Raw genomic sequence first — 15,939 nt, 5'->3', positions numbered from 1 at the left:
GAAGGTGAGCCACGTAAATAAGACCGCCCACAAAACGGCGGACCCGGAAGCGGCTTGAAGATGATGTGTAAAACATCATCTATGCAACATTTTGAGCAAAGAACCACCATTACATGTTATGTAGACCCCAAGGAAGTCTTTTACATTTAGAAAAAAATATATATATTATGACTCCTTTAATGCGCCTTATAATCCGGTGCGCCTTATATATGAAAAAAAGATCAAAAATAGACCATTCATCGGTAGTGCTCCTTATAATCCGATGTGCCCTATGGTCCGGAAAATACGGTAATGCTTTATATCAATATTTGTGAGGATGTTTACCAATTTATCTAGGCCAGAGATGTCAAACTCATTTTAGATCGGGGGCCACATTGAGAAAAATCTACTCCCAAGTGGGCCGGACTGGTAAAATCACGGCACGATAACTTAAAAATAAAGACAACTTCAGATTGTTTTCTTTGTTTAAAAATAGAATTTCTCAAAAATAAACAAATCATGTTGTTTTTTTACACTTACATGTTGCAGTTAATAGTGTTCTACCTTTAATTGTCGTTATTTATACTTTCTGAATAAATGACGTGATAATGTTCATCAGTCAACTCATTGGTGTTCATTTTCAATCTAACAAGATAAAAAAAAAAAATATCTAAATCAAATTACAGGATGTTATTTATGCAGTTTGCTAATTTTCTTCGACTGTTGCACTAACATCATGTGTTTTATTTTTTTTGTACATACTGTATGTAGCATCATCTACAAAGATACAAAGAATTGCCATTGCCACATCTAGTGGACACATTTAAAACAGCAGTTGCTTTCATAGAAAATTTTCAGCTCATTTGTATACTTAGCAAATTCATCCGGATAGAACCTGTTCACGGGCCTGATCCGTTTCATCTCAGCGATCGTATTTGTCACGTTTCATGTGTCAGGTAAAGCGCAATGAATGACTCCGCTTCCTAGTGTAAGAGTGAGCTTTTAGAAGTGTGCCATGACAGCAGACTCTCTAATCAGTGATTAAAACAGCTGAAAAACAATCAAGTCTTCCAGAGATGGGCACAGTCTACACTACCTGCTGTCTGAGGCGAGTGCACAGCATCCTGCGTGACCAACAACACCCTGCTCCTCACCTGCGGCCCTCAGGTAGAAGGAACAGGTCTATACGTGCCAGGACAACTTGCCAACAGCTCGTCTGTATCCTCAGGCAGTGACCCTCTCTCACATCCCACCCATGAACTGCAACGTCTAATTATCACTTCTATTGATCTGCCCTTTATACTGTACACTGCATCCGGAAAGTATTCACAGCGCTTCATTTTTTGCCACATTTTGCTATGTTACAGCCTTATTCTAAAATGGTATCAATTCATTTTCGTCCTCAAAACTCTGCGTTTCTGGGTGTTGTTGATAAATGCAACAACACCCAGAAACGCCGCTGGCTTCGCTCGGCCCGAGCTCATCTAAGATGGACTGATTGGTTGGAATCTGCGCTTTTGCATGATATACTAGTTACTACGGTAATCTTTTCAGAAAGCACGTAGTCTCAAAGTTGTATTTGTGTTGGTACTGCATCAAAAAGCGACATCAGTGTGTAAAGGATATCACCACATGGACTCAGGAACACTTCAGAAAACCACTGTCAGTAACTACAGTTGGTCGCTACATCTGTAAGTGCAAGTTAAAACTCCACAATGCAAAGCGAATGCCATTTATCAACAACACCCAGAAACGCCGCCGGCTTCGCTCGGCCCGAGCTCATCTAAGATGTACTGATGCAAACTGGAAAAGTGTTCTGTGGTCTGACAAGTCCACATTTCAAATTGTTTTTGGAAACTGTGGACGTCGTGTCCTCCGGTCCAAAGAGGAAAAGAACCATCCGGATTGTTCTAGGCGCAAAGTTGAAAACCCAGCGTCTGTAATTGTATGGAAAACATGTTTTGTTTTGTTTTTAATGTATGTTTTTATTGTTTTGTTTTTTAATGTATTATATTCAGTTTTTATATGTTTAAATGGATCTTAAGGTCTGCAATAAAGATTGATGATATGGGGGTGTATTAGTGGGTAACTTACACGTTTGTGAAGGCACCATTAATGCTGAAAGGTACATACAGGTTTTGGAGCAACAAAAGTTGCCATCCAAGCGACGTCTTTTTCATGGCCGCCCCTGCTTATTTCAGTAAGATATCGCCGAGCCACATTCTGCACGTGTTACAACAGCGTGGCTTCGTAGTAAAAGAGTGCGGGTACTAGACTGGCCTGCCTGTAGTACGAACTGTGCTCTGTAAATAAACTCGCCTTGCCGACCGTTTTCTGTCGTGGACAACGACAATTTCAATAAACTACAAGTTAAAAAAAAGGCATGAACATTTCCCTCTTTTGGGTATTGAAAAAATGTATCGAACGGCGCCGCTCAAGTACCGATCCATACCAGACTGTGAATTTTGTGCATCGTTCGTGGCACCCTTTGTGTTTACGCGTTTCATGGGTCAGGATTGCACCACCTAACACATTTTTGATACATGGTTACTATGCAGTGTGTGTGTTATTCACTATGACAATGACAATAAATGCATTGAACTGACGTAAACACGCTGTGCAACACCTAAACAGTCTGTGCGAAACGTGAGCTTTGACTACTGTTTAGTGAACCAGGCAAAATGCCGTAAAAAAATATATATACGACACCTCGAGGCAGCAACAATTCCTCGAATGTATTTTGTAATCGAATTACTCAAGGAATCATGTGCAGATATTTCTTATTCAGCATGTGTCTTACTTTATATAAAGAATAGCAATGGATTTGGATGTTTTTAGAATAGAATAGAAAGTACTTTATTGATCCCTCGGGGAAATTCAGCACCACAGTTGGCTCACAATAAAAATAAACACTAAGGTATTTTTTACATGTGAATAATATAAATACAGTCTATTATACAGCATTATTCACTTGTGAATAATATAAATACAGTCTTATACACAGTGTTGGGTTAGTTACTGAAAACCAGTAACTAGTTACAGTTACTAGTTACTTTATTTCAAAAGCAACTCAGTTACTAACTCAGTTACTTACACCAAAAAGTAATGCGTTATTGTGAAAAGTAACTATTTAGTTACTTGTTTTTTTCTTCTTCTTTTTTTAAAGCTACCATTAATGCCCTTTAAGCCTTCATTTAAGTACTGTTATTGCACTGGAGAATAATACAATCTGTTGATCAGCGCTAGGAATTTTCAAAATGGGGTCCCAGGGACCCCATCAAGTCATAAAAATGGGGTCCTACAGTAAATTTTTGGGGTCCCACTTTTTGGTAAGCGTTTTGACAACAAAAAAGATAAACGTATGCATTATCCTGTTATATCTCACATTATATATTGTGTTTTGGAAAAAGGTTGTCATAAACGTTACTTAATTCATTAAAAATAATAATAATAATAATAATAATAAAAAATAATAAAGAAAGAAAACAAATGTGTATACATATGTAAATGTATTCAGTTATAAACATTCATTCACTTTCTTCTTTCCTTCATGGATCTAAACTTTACCGCTGCTGGTAGTTTTTTCTATGTTTTTATTGAATAAGTTGTAGGTGTATTTATTTCAGTATAAAAGTGTAAAAAGTGTTTTGCTTGGGTCATGAAATGATGATAATGGTGTGCCAGGGCATACAAACATTTTATATTTAACGCTTAAATCTCTGGAGTCTACATCAACTTCAGATCTATCCCTCATTTCAAAATGTTTTAGTTATGTTGTTTTTTTGTCTGTTTGTTTTCCGCCCTTTTTTGTCAAACAAAACTATGTTTTTAATGGCAAACACACAAAGTATGCAAAATCTTCCACCAAAAATATTTTTCAAAGTGGAATATTTGATGTGAAGTAATGGGAACCTTGGATAGGTCAATAATTCATAATAACATTGATTTTGATTCAATATTATGTTTTGAGCAATGACAGTTTGAAATAAATTGATTAATGTGGACCCCGATTTAAACAAGTTGAAAAACTTATTCGGGTGTTACCATTTAGTGGTCAATTGTACGGAATATGTACTGTACTGTGCAATCTATTAATAAAAGTTTCAATCAATCAATCCACTCCCTCGCTCTCTCTGTCCCTCCCTCACGAATGCTGCTGCGTGTGCACAATTAGTTTGGTTTTTAACCCCATCTTAACCCTGAACGTACATTGAAAATATACGCAACCCTGCCGGACATTTGAGGCATTTAAGAAACTCCGCCCGGACAGCCCCGCAAAAGAAGACACATGGTCAGTCTAGAATATCTCCATGTTAAGAAACTCGGCTTCAGCTCCACCATGATGTCTTGTAAGTAAACACAGACACGCCCCCCTCCCACCCCCCCACCCCTCTCCACACCCACACACAGACACACACACACACACACGCACACACACACACACACACACACACACCGCCTCTTCTCTTGTCCCCGTTGTGACACAGGAAGAATGAAGTTAAGTTCAAGTTAAAGTACCAATGATTGTCACACACACACACATTAGGTGTGGTGAAATTTGTCCTCTGCATTTGACCCATCCCCTTGGGGAGCAGTGGGCAGCAGCGGCGCGCGCCCGGGAATCATTCAGAAGGACGACACTGCAACTCTCCAATAAAACACACTCAGATCTTCTGTTTTTAGCCGATACTACATAAGAAATGACATCAAATAACGCAGTAACGCATCATGTAGTAACGGTAACTGAGTTACTGAATATAAAAAATAAGGCGTTAGACTACTAGTTACTTTGTAACGCGTTAGTCCCAACACTGATTATACAGCATTATTCACATGTCAATAACATAAATACAGTCTATTATACAGCATCATTCACATTTGAATAATATAAATACACTTAAGCACAGTTAAGTACTGTTTTCCCTTTAACATCACAAATGAGTTTGACATTTGAAGTTAATTGCTGACATGAATGGACTTTTCCAGCATATTATGTGTGTATGACTTTCACCTGTGTAATAGAATGACTTCATGCAACTTTTCTCGGAGGACAATTGAACACTCACCTACCGAAAATGCAAACTTCGTCGCTGCTCGGTGACCTTCGTCTAGCGGCAGAATGTCTCTCTCGTCGTGTTGATCTAAATGAGAAGGAATGAATGACATTGGAACAAATAACAGCGCTGACATGATAGGAGGCGTGTTAGCTAGCAACCTGTTGTATTCTGATGACGTGCTAGCGTCACTTCCGCTGGGACGAGACCGGAGCGGTTAAAAAACGTGACTTTCATTTATAATAATTGAATGGTGTGTGTTCAAATAACCCTCCTCGGCCTTATAATTGTTACAAGTCGCGCTGGTGACATCTTTTTTTGGGAAATGGAGTCGACTCCAGGGGGTCTTTCCGCGGGCTCTGCCATTTTGAAATATGACGTCACGACGCGACGTCATCACCACCCGGAAGTGTGGATCTTCTTCTTTTGTTTTTATAGCTGGTTGGCAAGCAACCTTCTGGTGTGCATTACCGCCACCTACTGACATGGAGTGTGGACCACTTCTAGAGATCACCTTAGCACAGACCTGGGCAGATGAACGTCCGGGGGCCACATGCGGCCCCTTAAGCTTTTCAATCTGAATAATATGAATAACATCATTAAAAGTTCAGTTAAAGTGCCAATGATTGTCACACACACACAGTAGGTGTGGCGAAATTATTCTCTGCATTTGAACCATCACCCTTGAATAAGAGTGTATGAATAAGAGTGTATGAATAAGATTTATTCATGTATTTTATTATATAAAAATGGGAGCCATTACCTCCCTGCTTGGCACTCAGCATCAAGGGTTGGAATTGGGGGTTAAATCACCAAAATGATTCCCGGGCGCGGCCACCGCTGCTGCTCACTGCTCCCCTCACCTCTCTCAATTGAGATAATTAATTATCATAATTAATTGAGATGATTAAAATTAATTATCTACATTCCAATTATCTCAATTGAGTTAATTGAGATAATTAAAATGTATTATCTCCATTCCAATTATCTCAATTGTAATTATCTCAATTGCAATTACATGACAGACATGTTTTTTTTAATCTTATTTTTTTATTATTCAATTATTATTTCTTTATTGTATCAATTGCAGTTTTTTGTTTTTTTTATTATCTCAACTGCAATTAGTCAGACCAGGAGAGCTGATTGGTCAACACTCACAATGAATTAATTATCTATCTTTCTATTCCCGCCCATCCCAGCCAACTTTAGCCTCGGCAAGGAGGAGGAGCTAACCCCAGAGGTTACCCTTGACTTTTGGACTATAGACTATTTGTTATTATTATTACTCATACTTACCTTTTTAACTATAAGTTAATTAACCAGCTACCACTTGACTTTACTCTGTGTGGGGGAGGTGATACACCCCCACATAACGCTACTCCCCTCCCTTGCTTGGACCTTGGACTGGGATTGAACCCATGAACCCTTTGTTGGGAGCTAGATGTTTAACCATTCAGCTATCCTCGGCCATACAATTGCCAGATTTCCGGGCCCCAATGACATATATAACTGAGAACTGTCTCAGTAAACTTTCATTTAAAAGATTAATTGCTCTGAGTGGACATTTAGTAGTTATAGAGTGACCTGACTGGGATTGAACCCAGAACCCTTTAATTGAGAGGTAGCTGTTTAACCATTCAGCCATCCTTGCTCTATTTGTTACCAGATTTCCGGGCCTCAATGACATATATAATTGAGAACTGTCTCAGTAAACTTTCATTTAAAAGACTAATTGCTCTGACTCGATATTTACTAGTTGTAGAGTGACCTGACTGGGATTGAACCCAGAACCCTTTGATTGGGAGGTAGCTGTTTAACCCTTCAGCTATCTTTGGTCTTCTAGAACAAAGTTTTCGGGCCCCAATGAAACATTTAATTGAGAACCTGTCTCAGTAAACTATGATATAAAACTGTAAGTGGGACTTGAACCCAGTACCCCTTGGTTAACAGTATTGATGTAACCCACTGAGCTACCTTGGGTTTTCTTAAGACCAGATGTAATGGTGAACCTGTGTCTGTAAACTATGATAGAGATGTGATAAAACACTGTCCACAACACTTTCTCCCATGACTCCTCTGGATCATCCAAATGGTCATTGGCAAACTTAAGACGGGCCTTAACATGTTCTGGTTTAAGCAGGGGAACCTTCCGTGCCATGCATGATTTCAAACCATGACGTTATTACCAACAGTGACCATGGAAACAGTGGTCCCAGCTCTTTTCAGGTCATTGACCAAGTCCTGCCGTGTAGTCCTGGGCTGATTCCTCACCTTTCTTAGCATCATTGAGACCCCACCAGGTGATATCTTGCATGGGGCTCCACTCCCATTGAGATTGACCGTCATGTTTAGCTTCTTCCATTTTCTAATGATTGCTCCAACAGTGGACCTTTTTTCACCAAGCTGCTTGGCAATTTCTCCGTAGCCCTTTCCATCCTTGTGGAGTTGTACCATTTTGTCTCTGCTGTCTTTGGACAGCTCTTTGCTCTTAGCCATGCTGAATGTTTGGCTCTTACTGATTGTACTTCTTCTTCTTCTATGGAGTTTATTGGCGGTTGGCAAACCAACAAAGGTGCATTACCGCCACCTACTGGACTGGAGTGTGGGACTGTAAATTGGGGTTCAAAATAAATACAAATAATAATTAACAAAATAAATAATAAGAAAAATAAAGAAAAAATAAAATAAAATAAAGAAATAAAGAAACAAAACAACTAAATAGGGAACTTAAATCCTCTCCATTAGGCCTGTGTCTATCAGATATGCCATAAGATGCTTGAGCATAGCTTCTGCCTCTGCTCCTAGCAGGTTCCCAACACTTAATATCATCCTGGATTCCTCTGCCGCTGCTGTTAGCGTCCTCCTTTCCTCCTCATACCCTCTACATTCTAACAACACATGCTGAACACTTTCATCCTGCCCACATTGGTCACATCTGCCATCAGGGTGTTTTCCTATCCTGTGTAGTGAACTATTCAGTCCTGTGTGCCCTATCCTAAGTCGTGTGATCACTGCTTCTTCCCTCCGGCTCCTGCCCCTCCTCCTTCCCAACCCAACGTGTTTCTGTATGTTGTAAAGGTGTCTTCCCGTGTCTTGGATGTCCCAATATTCTTGCCACACTTTACCCACATGTTTCTTGATTATTGATTTACCTTCTTCCCTACATAACGGTATGTCCATATCTACATAGGTGGATTAATGACCGGGCCTACCGGGCCCAGGCCCAGGGGGCCAGAGGCCCCAAGGGGCCAGGCCAACTTGGCCCCGCGGCCGCGACCCAAGCAAAACTACTTTTGCAAAAATAATAATCTTAAGCCCCAAGGGGCCAGGCCAACTTGGCCCCGCGGCCATGATCCATAGAGGGTAAGAGGCCCCAAGGGGCCAGGTCAACTTGGCCCCGCGGCCGCGACCCACAGAGGGCCAGAGGCCCCAAGGGGCCAGGCCAACATGGCCCCGCGGCCATGATCCATAGACGGTCAGAGGCCCCAAGGGGCCAGGCCAACTTGGCCCCGCGGCCACGATCCATAGAGGGTCAGAGGCCCCAGGGGGCCAGGTCAACTTGGCCCCGCGGCCACGATCCATAGACGGTCAGAGGCCCCAAGGGGCCAGGCCAAAAAAAATTCAGCAAGAAAAGAAAAAAAAGGAATCAGTTTTACTTGAGAGTGTTCCAAATATCTCCAGCTTCTTCAGTACAAAGACATCTGCTGAAAGCAATTCTATAAATGCTACTGCAAATTCAGCTAAGGTTAGCAATGCACCTGAGCTAGCATGTAGCTCCCAAGATCCTGAGACCACTACAAGTGTAGACACTGAACCAAATGCTTCTGATGCTTATGATTCAACCAATTCAGCAGTAGCCAGTTGCTCGGATGAATGTGAGGTCACTGCACCTCTGGACAGCATAGAAAATGAGCTGAATCTTTCTTCAACACCATCTACAGTGACAACTCTACCTAGTGATCCCGCTAAATGGGCTGAGACCCTCACTGAGTCAATGAAGGAAGTTCTTATTCAAAGAGGTGCAAAATCATTTCACAACCGTCACAGCCATTATCCAGCTTCTGTGAGGAACAGTGGGCTAGGAGGCAAAACCCGATGCCTAAACAATGAACATTTTACTTCACACTTGCCCAATGGACAACGAGTACAAAGAGAGTGGCTGATGTACTCTCCCTCTACTGGTAATGTTTACTGCTTTGCATGCAAACTGTTTTCCCCAAAAACGCATTCTTTTGTGACAGGCTATTGTGATTGGAAACACTCAGAAAGATTTGGTGAACATGAGCGAAGTGCTGAGCACATAACCTGCATGCAAGCAGTCTTGAACCGCGCCAAAGGTGCCACAGTTGATGCAGACCTGTTCAAACAGTTTCAGGCAGAGAGCAGCTATTGGAGGCAGGTGTTACAAAGAGTTGTTGCAGTCATTAAATTCCTTGCAGAAAGGGGCCTTGCATTTAGGGGTAAAAATGAATCGTTAGGGTCTCCTCTCAATGGGAACTACCTTGGTATTCTGGAGGTCCTGGCTGAATTTGATCCCTTTCTAAAGGATCACATCAGAAAGTTTGGGCAGATGGGTCGAGGTAATACCTCATATCTGTCCTCCACCATTTGTGAGGAATTCATTGAATTGATGGGTGCAAAAACCAAACAGGCTATAGCAGATGAACTGCAAGCAAGCAAATACTACTCTATCATTGTGGATTCAACCCCAGATTTATCTCATGTGGACCAATTGACATTCATATTCCGTTTTGTTAGCAAAGAGGGCAGTGTTGTTGAACGCTTTGTGGGTTTTGAGCCCATTACTAGCCATACAGGTGAAAGTTTGGCTAACTGTGTCATGTCTGTGTTGGAAAATCTAGGGTTAGAGCTGTCAAATTGCAGGGGGCAGGCTTATGATAATGCCAGCAACATGTCAGGGAGGTATAATGGGTTGCAGGCTCACTTAAAGAAAAGCAACCCATTAATACACTATATTCCATGTGCAGCTCACTCTTTGAATTTGGTGGGAGTCAACAGCATTGACAGATGTGGAAATGAAGTCTCTAAGTATTTTGACTTGATTCAGTCTATTTACAACTTCACAACTGCATCCACACACCGATGGGACAGGGTATTTGGCAATTCCAACATAGATCTCACACTTAAAGCTTTATCCAACACGCGTTGGAGTTGCCGTGCAGAATCTACCAAAGCACTGTGGCAGAACTACAGTAAAATAAAAGCAGCACTACAGGTTATTTCCACTGATGACACAGAGAAACGAGACACACGAACTGAAGCTGACAGTCTAGTGCGGAAGCTGGATTCACTTGAGATGGCCTTCATGGCAGGCTTTTGGGACACTGTTCTGTCCAGATTTCAGGCCACAAGTCTGCAACTTCAAAAAGCAGACATGGACCTTGGTACAGCAGTTAGATTGCTGGAATCTCTGCGCACCTTTGTTCTCTCCCAAAGAGATCTATTTGATCATTTTGAGCAGAAAGCCTTAAACATGTTGGGTGGCACCCCATCTTACAGGGCTGAACGGACGAGGAAACGTAAAAAGTTTGCTGATGAATCAGCATCCCCAGATGTTGTGCTTGAGGGAAGGCAACTGTTTCAAATAGAGACATTTATTGCCTCTATTGATCAACTGAGTTCAAGCCTTAATCACCGTCTGGAGGCCTACAAACATCTGAACAATTTGTTCAGTGTCCTTTTCTCTTTGGATACAGAGTCCAATGCTTCAGTCCTTCACAAGGCCAAGATTCTCACTGAATCATACCCATCTGACCTCAATGAAAGTCTTGGACAGGAGCTTATACAGTTCAAATCTTTTATACAGCTCAACAACACTGATGAGGAGAGGACCCCTTCAGGACTGCTCAAAACAATAATACATTTTGGACTACAGCCTACGTTTCCTAATACATACATTGCGCTACAGATTTTTCTCACTCTACCGGTCAGTAACTGTGAGGGAGAACGCTCATTCTCTCTTTTGTCAAGAGTAAAAAATGAGCTGCGCACAAGAATGACTCAGAAAAGATTAAATGCGTTATCTCTAATGACAATTGAGAGTGAGCTGACAAGAGAGTTGGACTTCAATGATGTGGTGGATGATTTTGCAAAATTGAAAGCACGAAAGAAACCCCTTGCTTAAAGGTGCACTGTGTAAGATTTTTAGGTTATTTCCAGAATTCACCCATTCACTAATGTTAGGCTACCTGTTTTCATGAATACTTACCACCACCATAAAATTCAAAGTATCCATTATGACTTGGAGAATTGCACTTTTGCCATTTCTGGGAAGTGTCACCTGGATTGTGAAGATAGGATTGACTTTAGGCAGAAGCTTGGTGCTTTCTCTGGCAAACTGAACCTCAAGCTTCATTCTCTGCAGCTTTGCATTCTTGTGCAGACTTTCATCCACAAGGAACTTTTCAACTTCCCCACTATCGTGAAGGGGCCATCAAAAGATTTCAGTGTGTCCAGCATGTCTAGTCTCTTACTCTCCTTTCTTTGAGCCATCTCTTGTTTCTCATCTGCCCTACTCTCGAATTTTGCCTTCATGAATTTACTCCAGTTGAGTTCAACCTCCCTTTTTGCTTGTGCTGCTGCCTTGAAACCTCTGAAGCTCCTGGCTCTTCTGTAAAATTATTGACCTATTGACTGCGTTCAGTGTGCCCAACTTCTTCAGTTTGTAGTCCACCTTGCCACATTGTCTCTCCATCCCAATGTTGTGCACAGGGGTGCCATCAATGTTACTAGCCTGTTCACTGACAGGGTCCATTGGGAAGGTCTCCTCATCCATCCTCTGCCTGGCCAGGACAGTCTTCAGATGGGGCAGCATGAGATCTGTCAGCTGCTTCACTTCATCCAAGTATTCGGCAGCCACGTCTGACACTGAGTTCAGGACATGTCCAGTGCCTGTCCAGCCACTATAGCATTCTTGGAAATGGGCTATCTTGACCTGCATGCAGCCCTTGTACCATGAACTGGCCTACACCTTTCTTTGTGGTGCTCTCCGATGCATGTTATCATTTTACCTTTCTCCTTCTCCTCAAGCTTAACCACAAATAGATACAGACTTTGAGCCTCAATTTGCTGCACAGCTGCCGTTATGCCAATGTGTTTTCCTAAGATATTATTTTATTTTTAATGATAGAAGGGAGGAAAAGGGGGCAAAAATCATGTCCGATTTAGTTTTTTGGGTGGGTTGGGGGGTTTATTTCATGATAGCTACCAACTTCCAATACATAATATCTCTCAAATGACCCAATGCACCATCACTGAAGTGGGCGTAATCATTTTCAAAAATGTTTATTTTTAGGCCATTTATCCCCTCCCCCTGTGTCTGTGTGAAACCTGTGCTTGTCAGTGTCTGTGTGGTATACCTAATAGTGTGTGTGCAGTATGTGCACTCTTCTGTACAGTACAGTGTGCATGTCTGTTCACAGTATACAGTATTTCTTGCATAGTGCGTGCGTGTGTGTGCGCCCACACGCGCGGGGGGTTGAGGGGCCAAGACCATGTCAGGCCCAGGGGGCCAAAATTTCTTAATCCGCCCCTGCATATCTACAGTGTGTGATCTGAGTGATTGTTTGGCCAGAATATCCACTCCCTCATTCCCTTCTATCCCTACATGGGCAGGAACCCAGATGAAGCAAACAGCTAATCCCCTCTTATTCATTCTGTGCAGTTGATTATATATTTTGAAAATGAGATCTTGCCTACATGACTTCATGGTTTTGATGCTTGTAAGTGCTGCCCAACTGTCTGATGCTATTAGTGTATTTTTATGGTTATTTCCTTCTATCCATTCCAACCCTAAAATGATAGCTGCAAGCTCAACTGTGAATACTGATAGATGGTCTGTGGTTCTTTTCTTGATGTGTATCTTGTATTGTGGAATGAAAACTGCAGCTCCTGTTCTTCCAGTATCAGGGTCTTTTGACCCATCAGTAAAAATCAGCGTTTTGTCTGAGAAATGTTTTTCCAAATAGCCTTCGGCTACCCCTCCCGCAGAGGCCTGCCTATTCCTTTTCTTTAATTGTTGCTGTATTTCAAAATGTATTGTCGGTTCTATGAACAACCAGGGAGGAGTACATGAGTATGGGACTGTCGGACTGAATAGAATATGACCTAAACCGGCTTGTACTGCCTTTACATTTCCTATCCACCCAAAACTCATAAAATGTGACTCATTATGCTCCCAACAGTCCTCTAGGATGGCTTTAGCAGGATGTGAAACACTATGCCCTTGGAGATTGACCCAGTACGCTAACAGCAGTTTCAGTCTCCTGATCCCTAATGGTTGTTCCCCCATTTCTACCTGTATGGCTGCTACTGGAGAGGATTTAAATGCCCCACTGCATATTCTCAGACCCTGTGTCTGCTGCACATCCAGCTTTTTCAGGTGGCTGTCTGCTGCTGCTAGATAGCCTATGCCCCCATAGTCTAGCGTTGCTCTCATGATGGCCTGATATATATTCAGCAGTGACGCTCTAGTTGCACCCCAGTGTCTTCCTGAAAGGCATCTTAAGAGATTGTTGACTCTTTTACATTTATCCCTCACTTTGTCAATATGCTGCCGCCAAGTCAGCTTTTCATCCATCCACATTCCAAGCAGTCTAACGACACTAACCTGCTCAATTTTTTGACCATATATTTTCAAGGAAACCTCTTTGTGACGTCTAGAGAAGCAAATCCCTTGCGTCTTTGCGATAGAAAACTTAAAACCCCATTCATCTGCCCACTGCTCCACCGTCCTAATTGCTGCCTGCAATTTCTTCTGAATATATGCAAGATTCCGCCCCCTTATCCATAATGCCCCGTCATCCGCATACAATGACTTCCCTATACCTCGCTCCACTTGCTCAAAAATATCATTGATCATGACATTAAACAGGATTGGACTGCAGACACTTCCCTGTGGTATTCCATTCTCAACTTGATATATTTTAGAATATTCTGTACCCACTTTCACTTCTATTGTTCTTCCAACCATAAAATCTAACACCCAGTTGTACAGTTTCCCATTCACACCTAATTTTTTGAGTTTGATGAGTAGTCCCTCCTTCCATAACATATCGTATGCTTTCTCAATATCAAACATTACCGCCACCACCATTTCTCTGTTGGTCTGGGCTTTCCTAATTTCTGACTCTAAACATAAGACACTATCCATTGTCCCTCTTCCCCTGCGAAATCCACTTTGATAGTTTGAGAGAAGGTTTCTACTCTCAAGAAAATGTGACAGTCTCTCTGTCACCAACCGTTCCATAGTTTTCCCTAAATGTGATGTTAAAGCAATGGGTCTATAGCTAGAGGGATTTGATGAGTCTTTACCTGGTTTTAATATTGGTACTATAACTGATTGCTTCCATGTCGACGGGAGTTTACCTGTGTCCCATATGTTATTAAATAGCCTTAACACTGCTTCAAGTGCACTATCCGTCATATGAGCTAACATACTGTAGCATACACCATCTTTCCCTGGTGAAGTTTGTCGTGCGTTTAAAACTGCTCTCCTCAGCTCAAATAGAGTAAACGGTAAGTCCAGGTCTTCTCCTGACAATATGCTTCTTCTTTCTGTACCTCCTATATTTTGTGCAAGGGTGTTGTCTCTACACTGCTTAGCTTTAACAGATAAATTTTCTGAGCTGTGAACCTTCACAAATGTCTTTGCTAGGAGCTCTGCCTTTTCTACAGTACTTATTGCTGTTGTATTATTGCTATGCATCACTGGTATCTCAAAGTTACTTTTTATGCCGCTCATTTTCCTAATCATTCCCCACACTTCTGCCAGCTGTGTTTCTCTCCCAATTTTATTGCAGTATTGTCTCCAGTATGTCCGTTTTGCTGATCTTATTGTTTTCCGAACTACTGCCTGTGCTCTTTTGTATTGTATCAATGTGTCTAGCGTGTGGTGAACTTTCAACTGTCTGAATGCTCTATTTCTCATTTTTATTGCTTTGCTACAATTGTCCTCCCACCATGGCACACTCTTTTTCCGCTTGCTTCCTCTACTCTTTGAAATAGTTTCTTCTGCTGTCTGTATCATTGCCGTTACCAATTTTCCATTCATTTCTTCTATATTTGTTATATTCTCTCCCAGTAGCTCTACACACCTGCCTTCACTTATTTTTTGGAATGCACCCCAATCTGCCTTATCCAACCTCCACTTTGGTGTCCTTGCTCCCCCCTCTTGATGTATTTCTATTCCAATCTTGACCATTATTGGATAATGATCACTTCCTACTGTTGACTGATTCAATACTTCCCAAGTACTAACACCTGCAATTATAGTGGATGTGAGCGTTAGATCTATTACACTCTCTGTATTCTGTGAGCTATTATACCTTGTACCTCTTCCATCATTGATACACACCAAACCCATATCATCTATAAACTCCTCTATTATTGACCCATTTGCATCTGTATTATTGCTCCCCCATAATGTGCTGTGCGCATTAAAGTCCCCTAACCATATTACCTTCCCTTGTGTCGGCCCACTTGCATCATTCAATATATCAGTACTTAGTCTATTACATGGGTTATAGTAATTTACTATTGTAATGCTACTCTTTTCTGTCCATACCTTGATTACAATAGATTCTTGCTCCTTTCCTATCTTGACTAAACTATATCTCAACCCATTCCTCACAAATGTTGCCACTCCTCCACCATTCCCAGTTTCCCTATCATTCCTTATTGCAGTGTAGCCATACATAACAAAATCCCATTGTGGTTTTAACCATGTCTCTTGGATACATATTACATGCGGTTTGTCTGACAAATTTGACACAAATTTTTTAAATTCCTGTCCGTTAGAGGTAAGACTCCTTGCATTCCACTGTAAAATAATTAAGAACATGAAGATCCACCAGCCCATGTCTGAGAGTTAGGTGTTTCTCTAGCT

The sequence above is a fragment of the Entelurus aequoreus genome, linkage group LG28 (assembly GCF_033978785.1).
Source record: "Entelurus aequoreus isolate RoL-2023_Sb linkage group LG28, RoL_Eaeq_v1.1, whole genome shotgun sequence".
Taxonomy (NCBI): Eukaryota; Metazoa; Chordata; class Actinopteri; order Syngnathiformes; family Syngnathidae; genus Entelurus; species Entelurus aequoreus.
The sequence above is the reverse complement of the archived record's forward strand: the minus strand, read 5'-3'. Positions refer to the sequence as shown.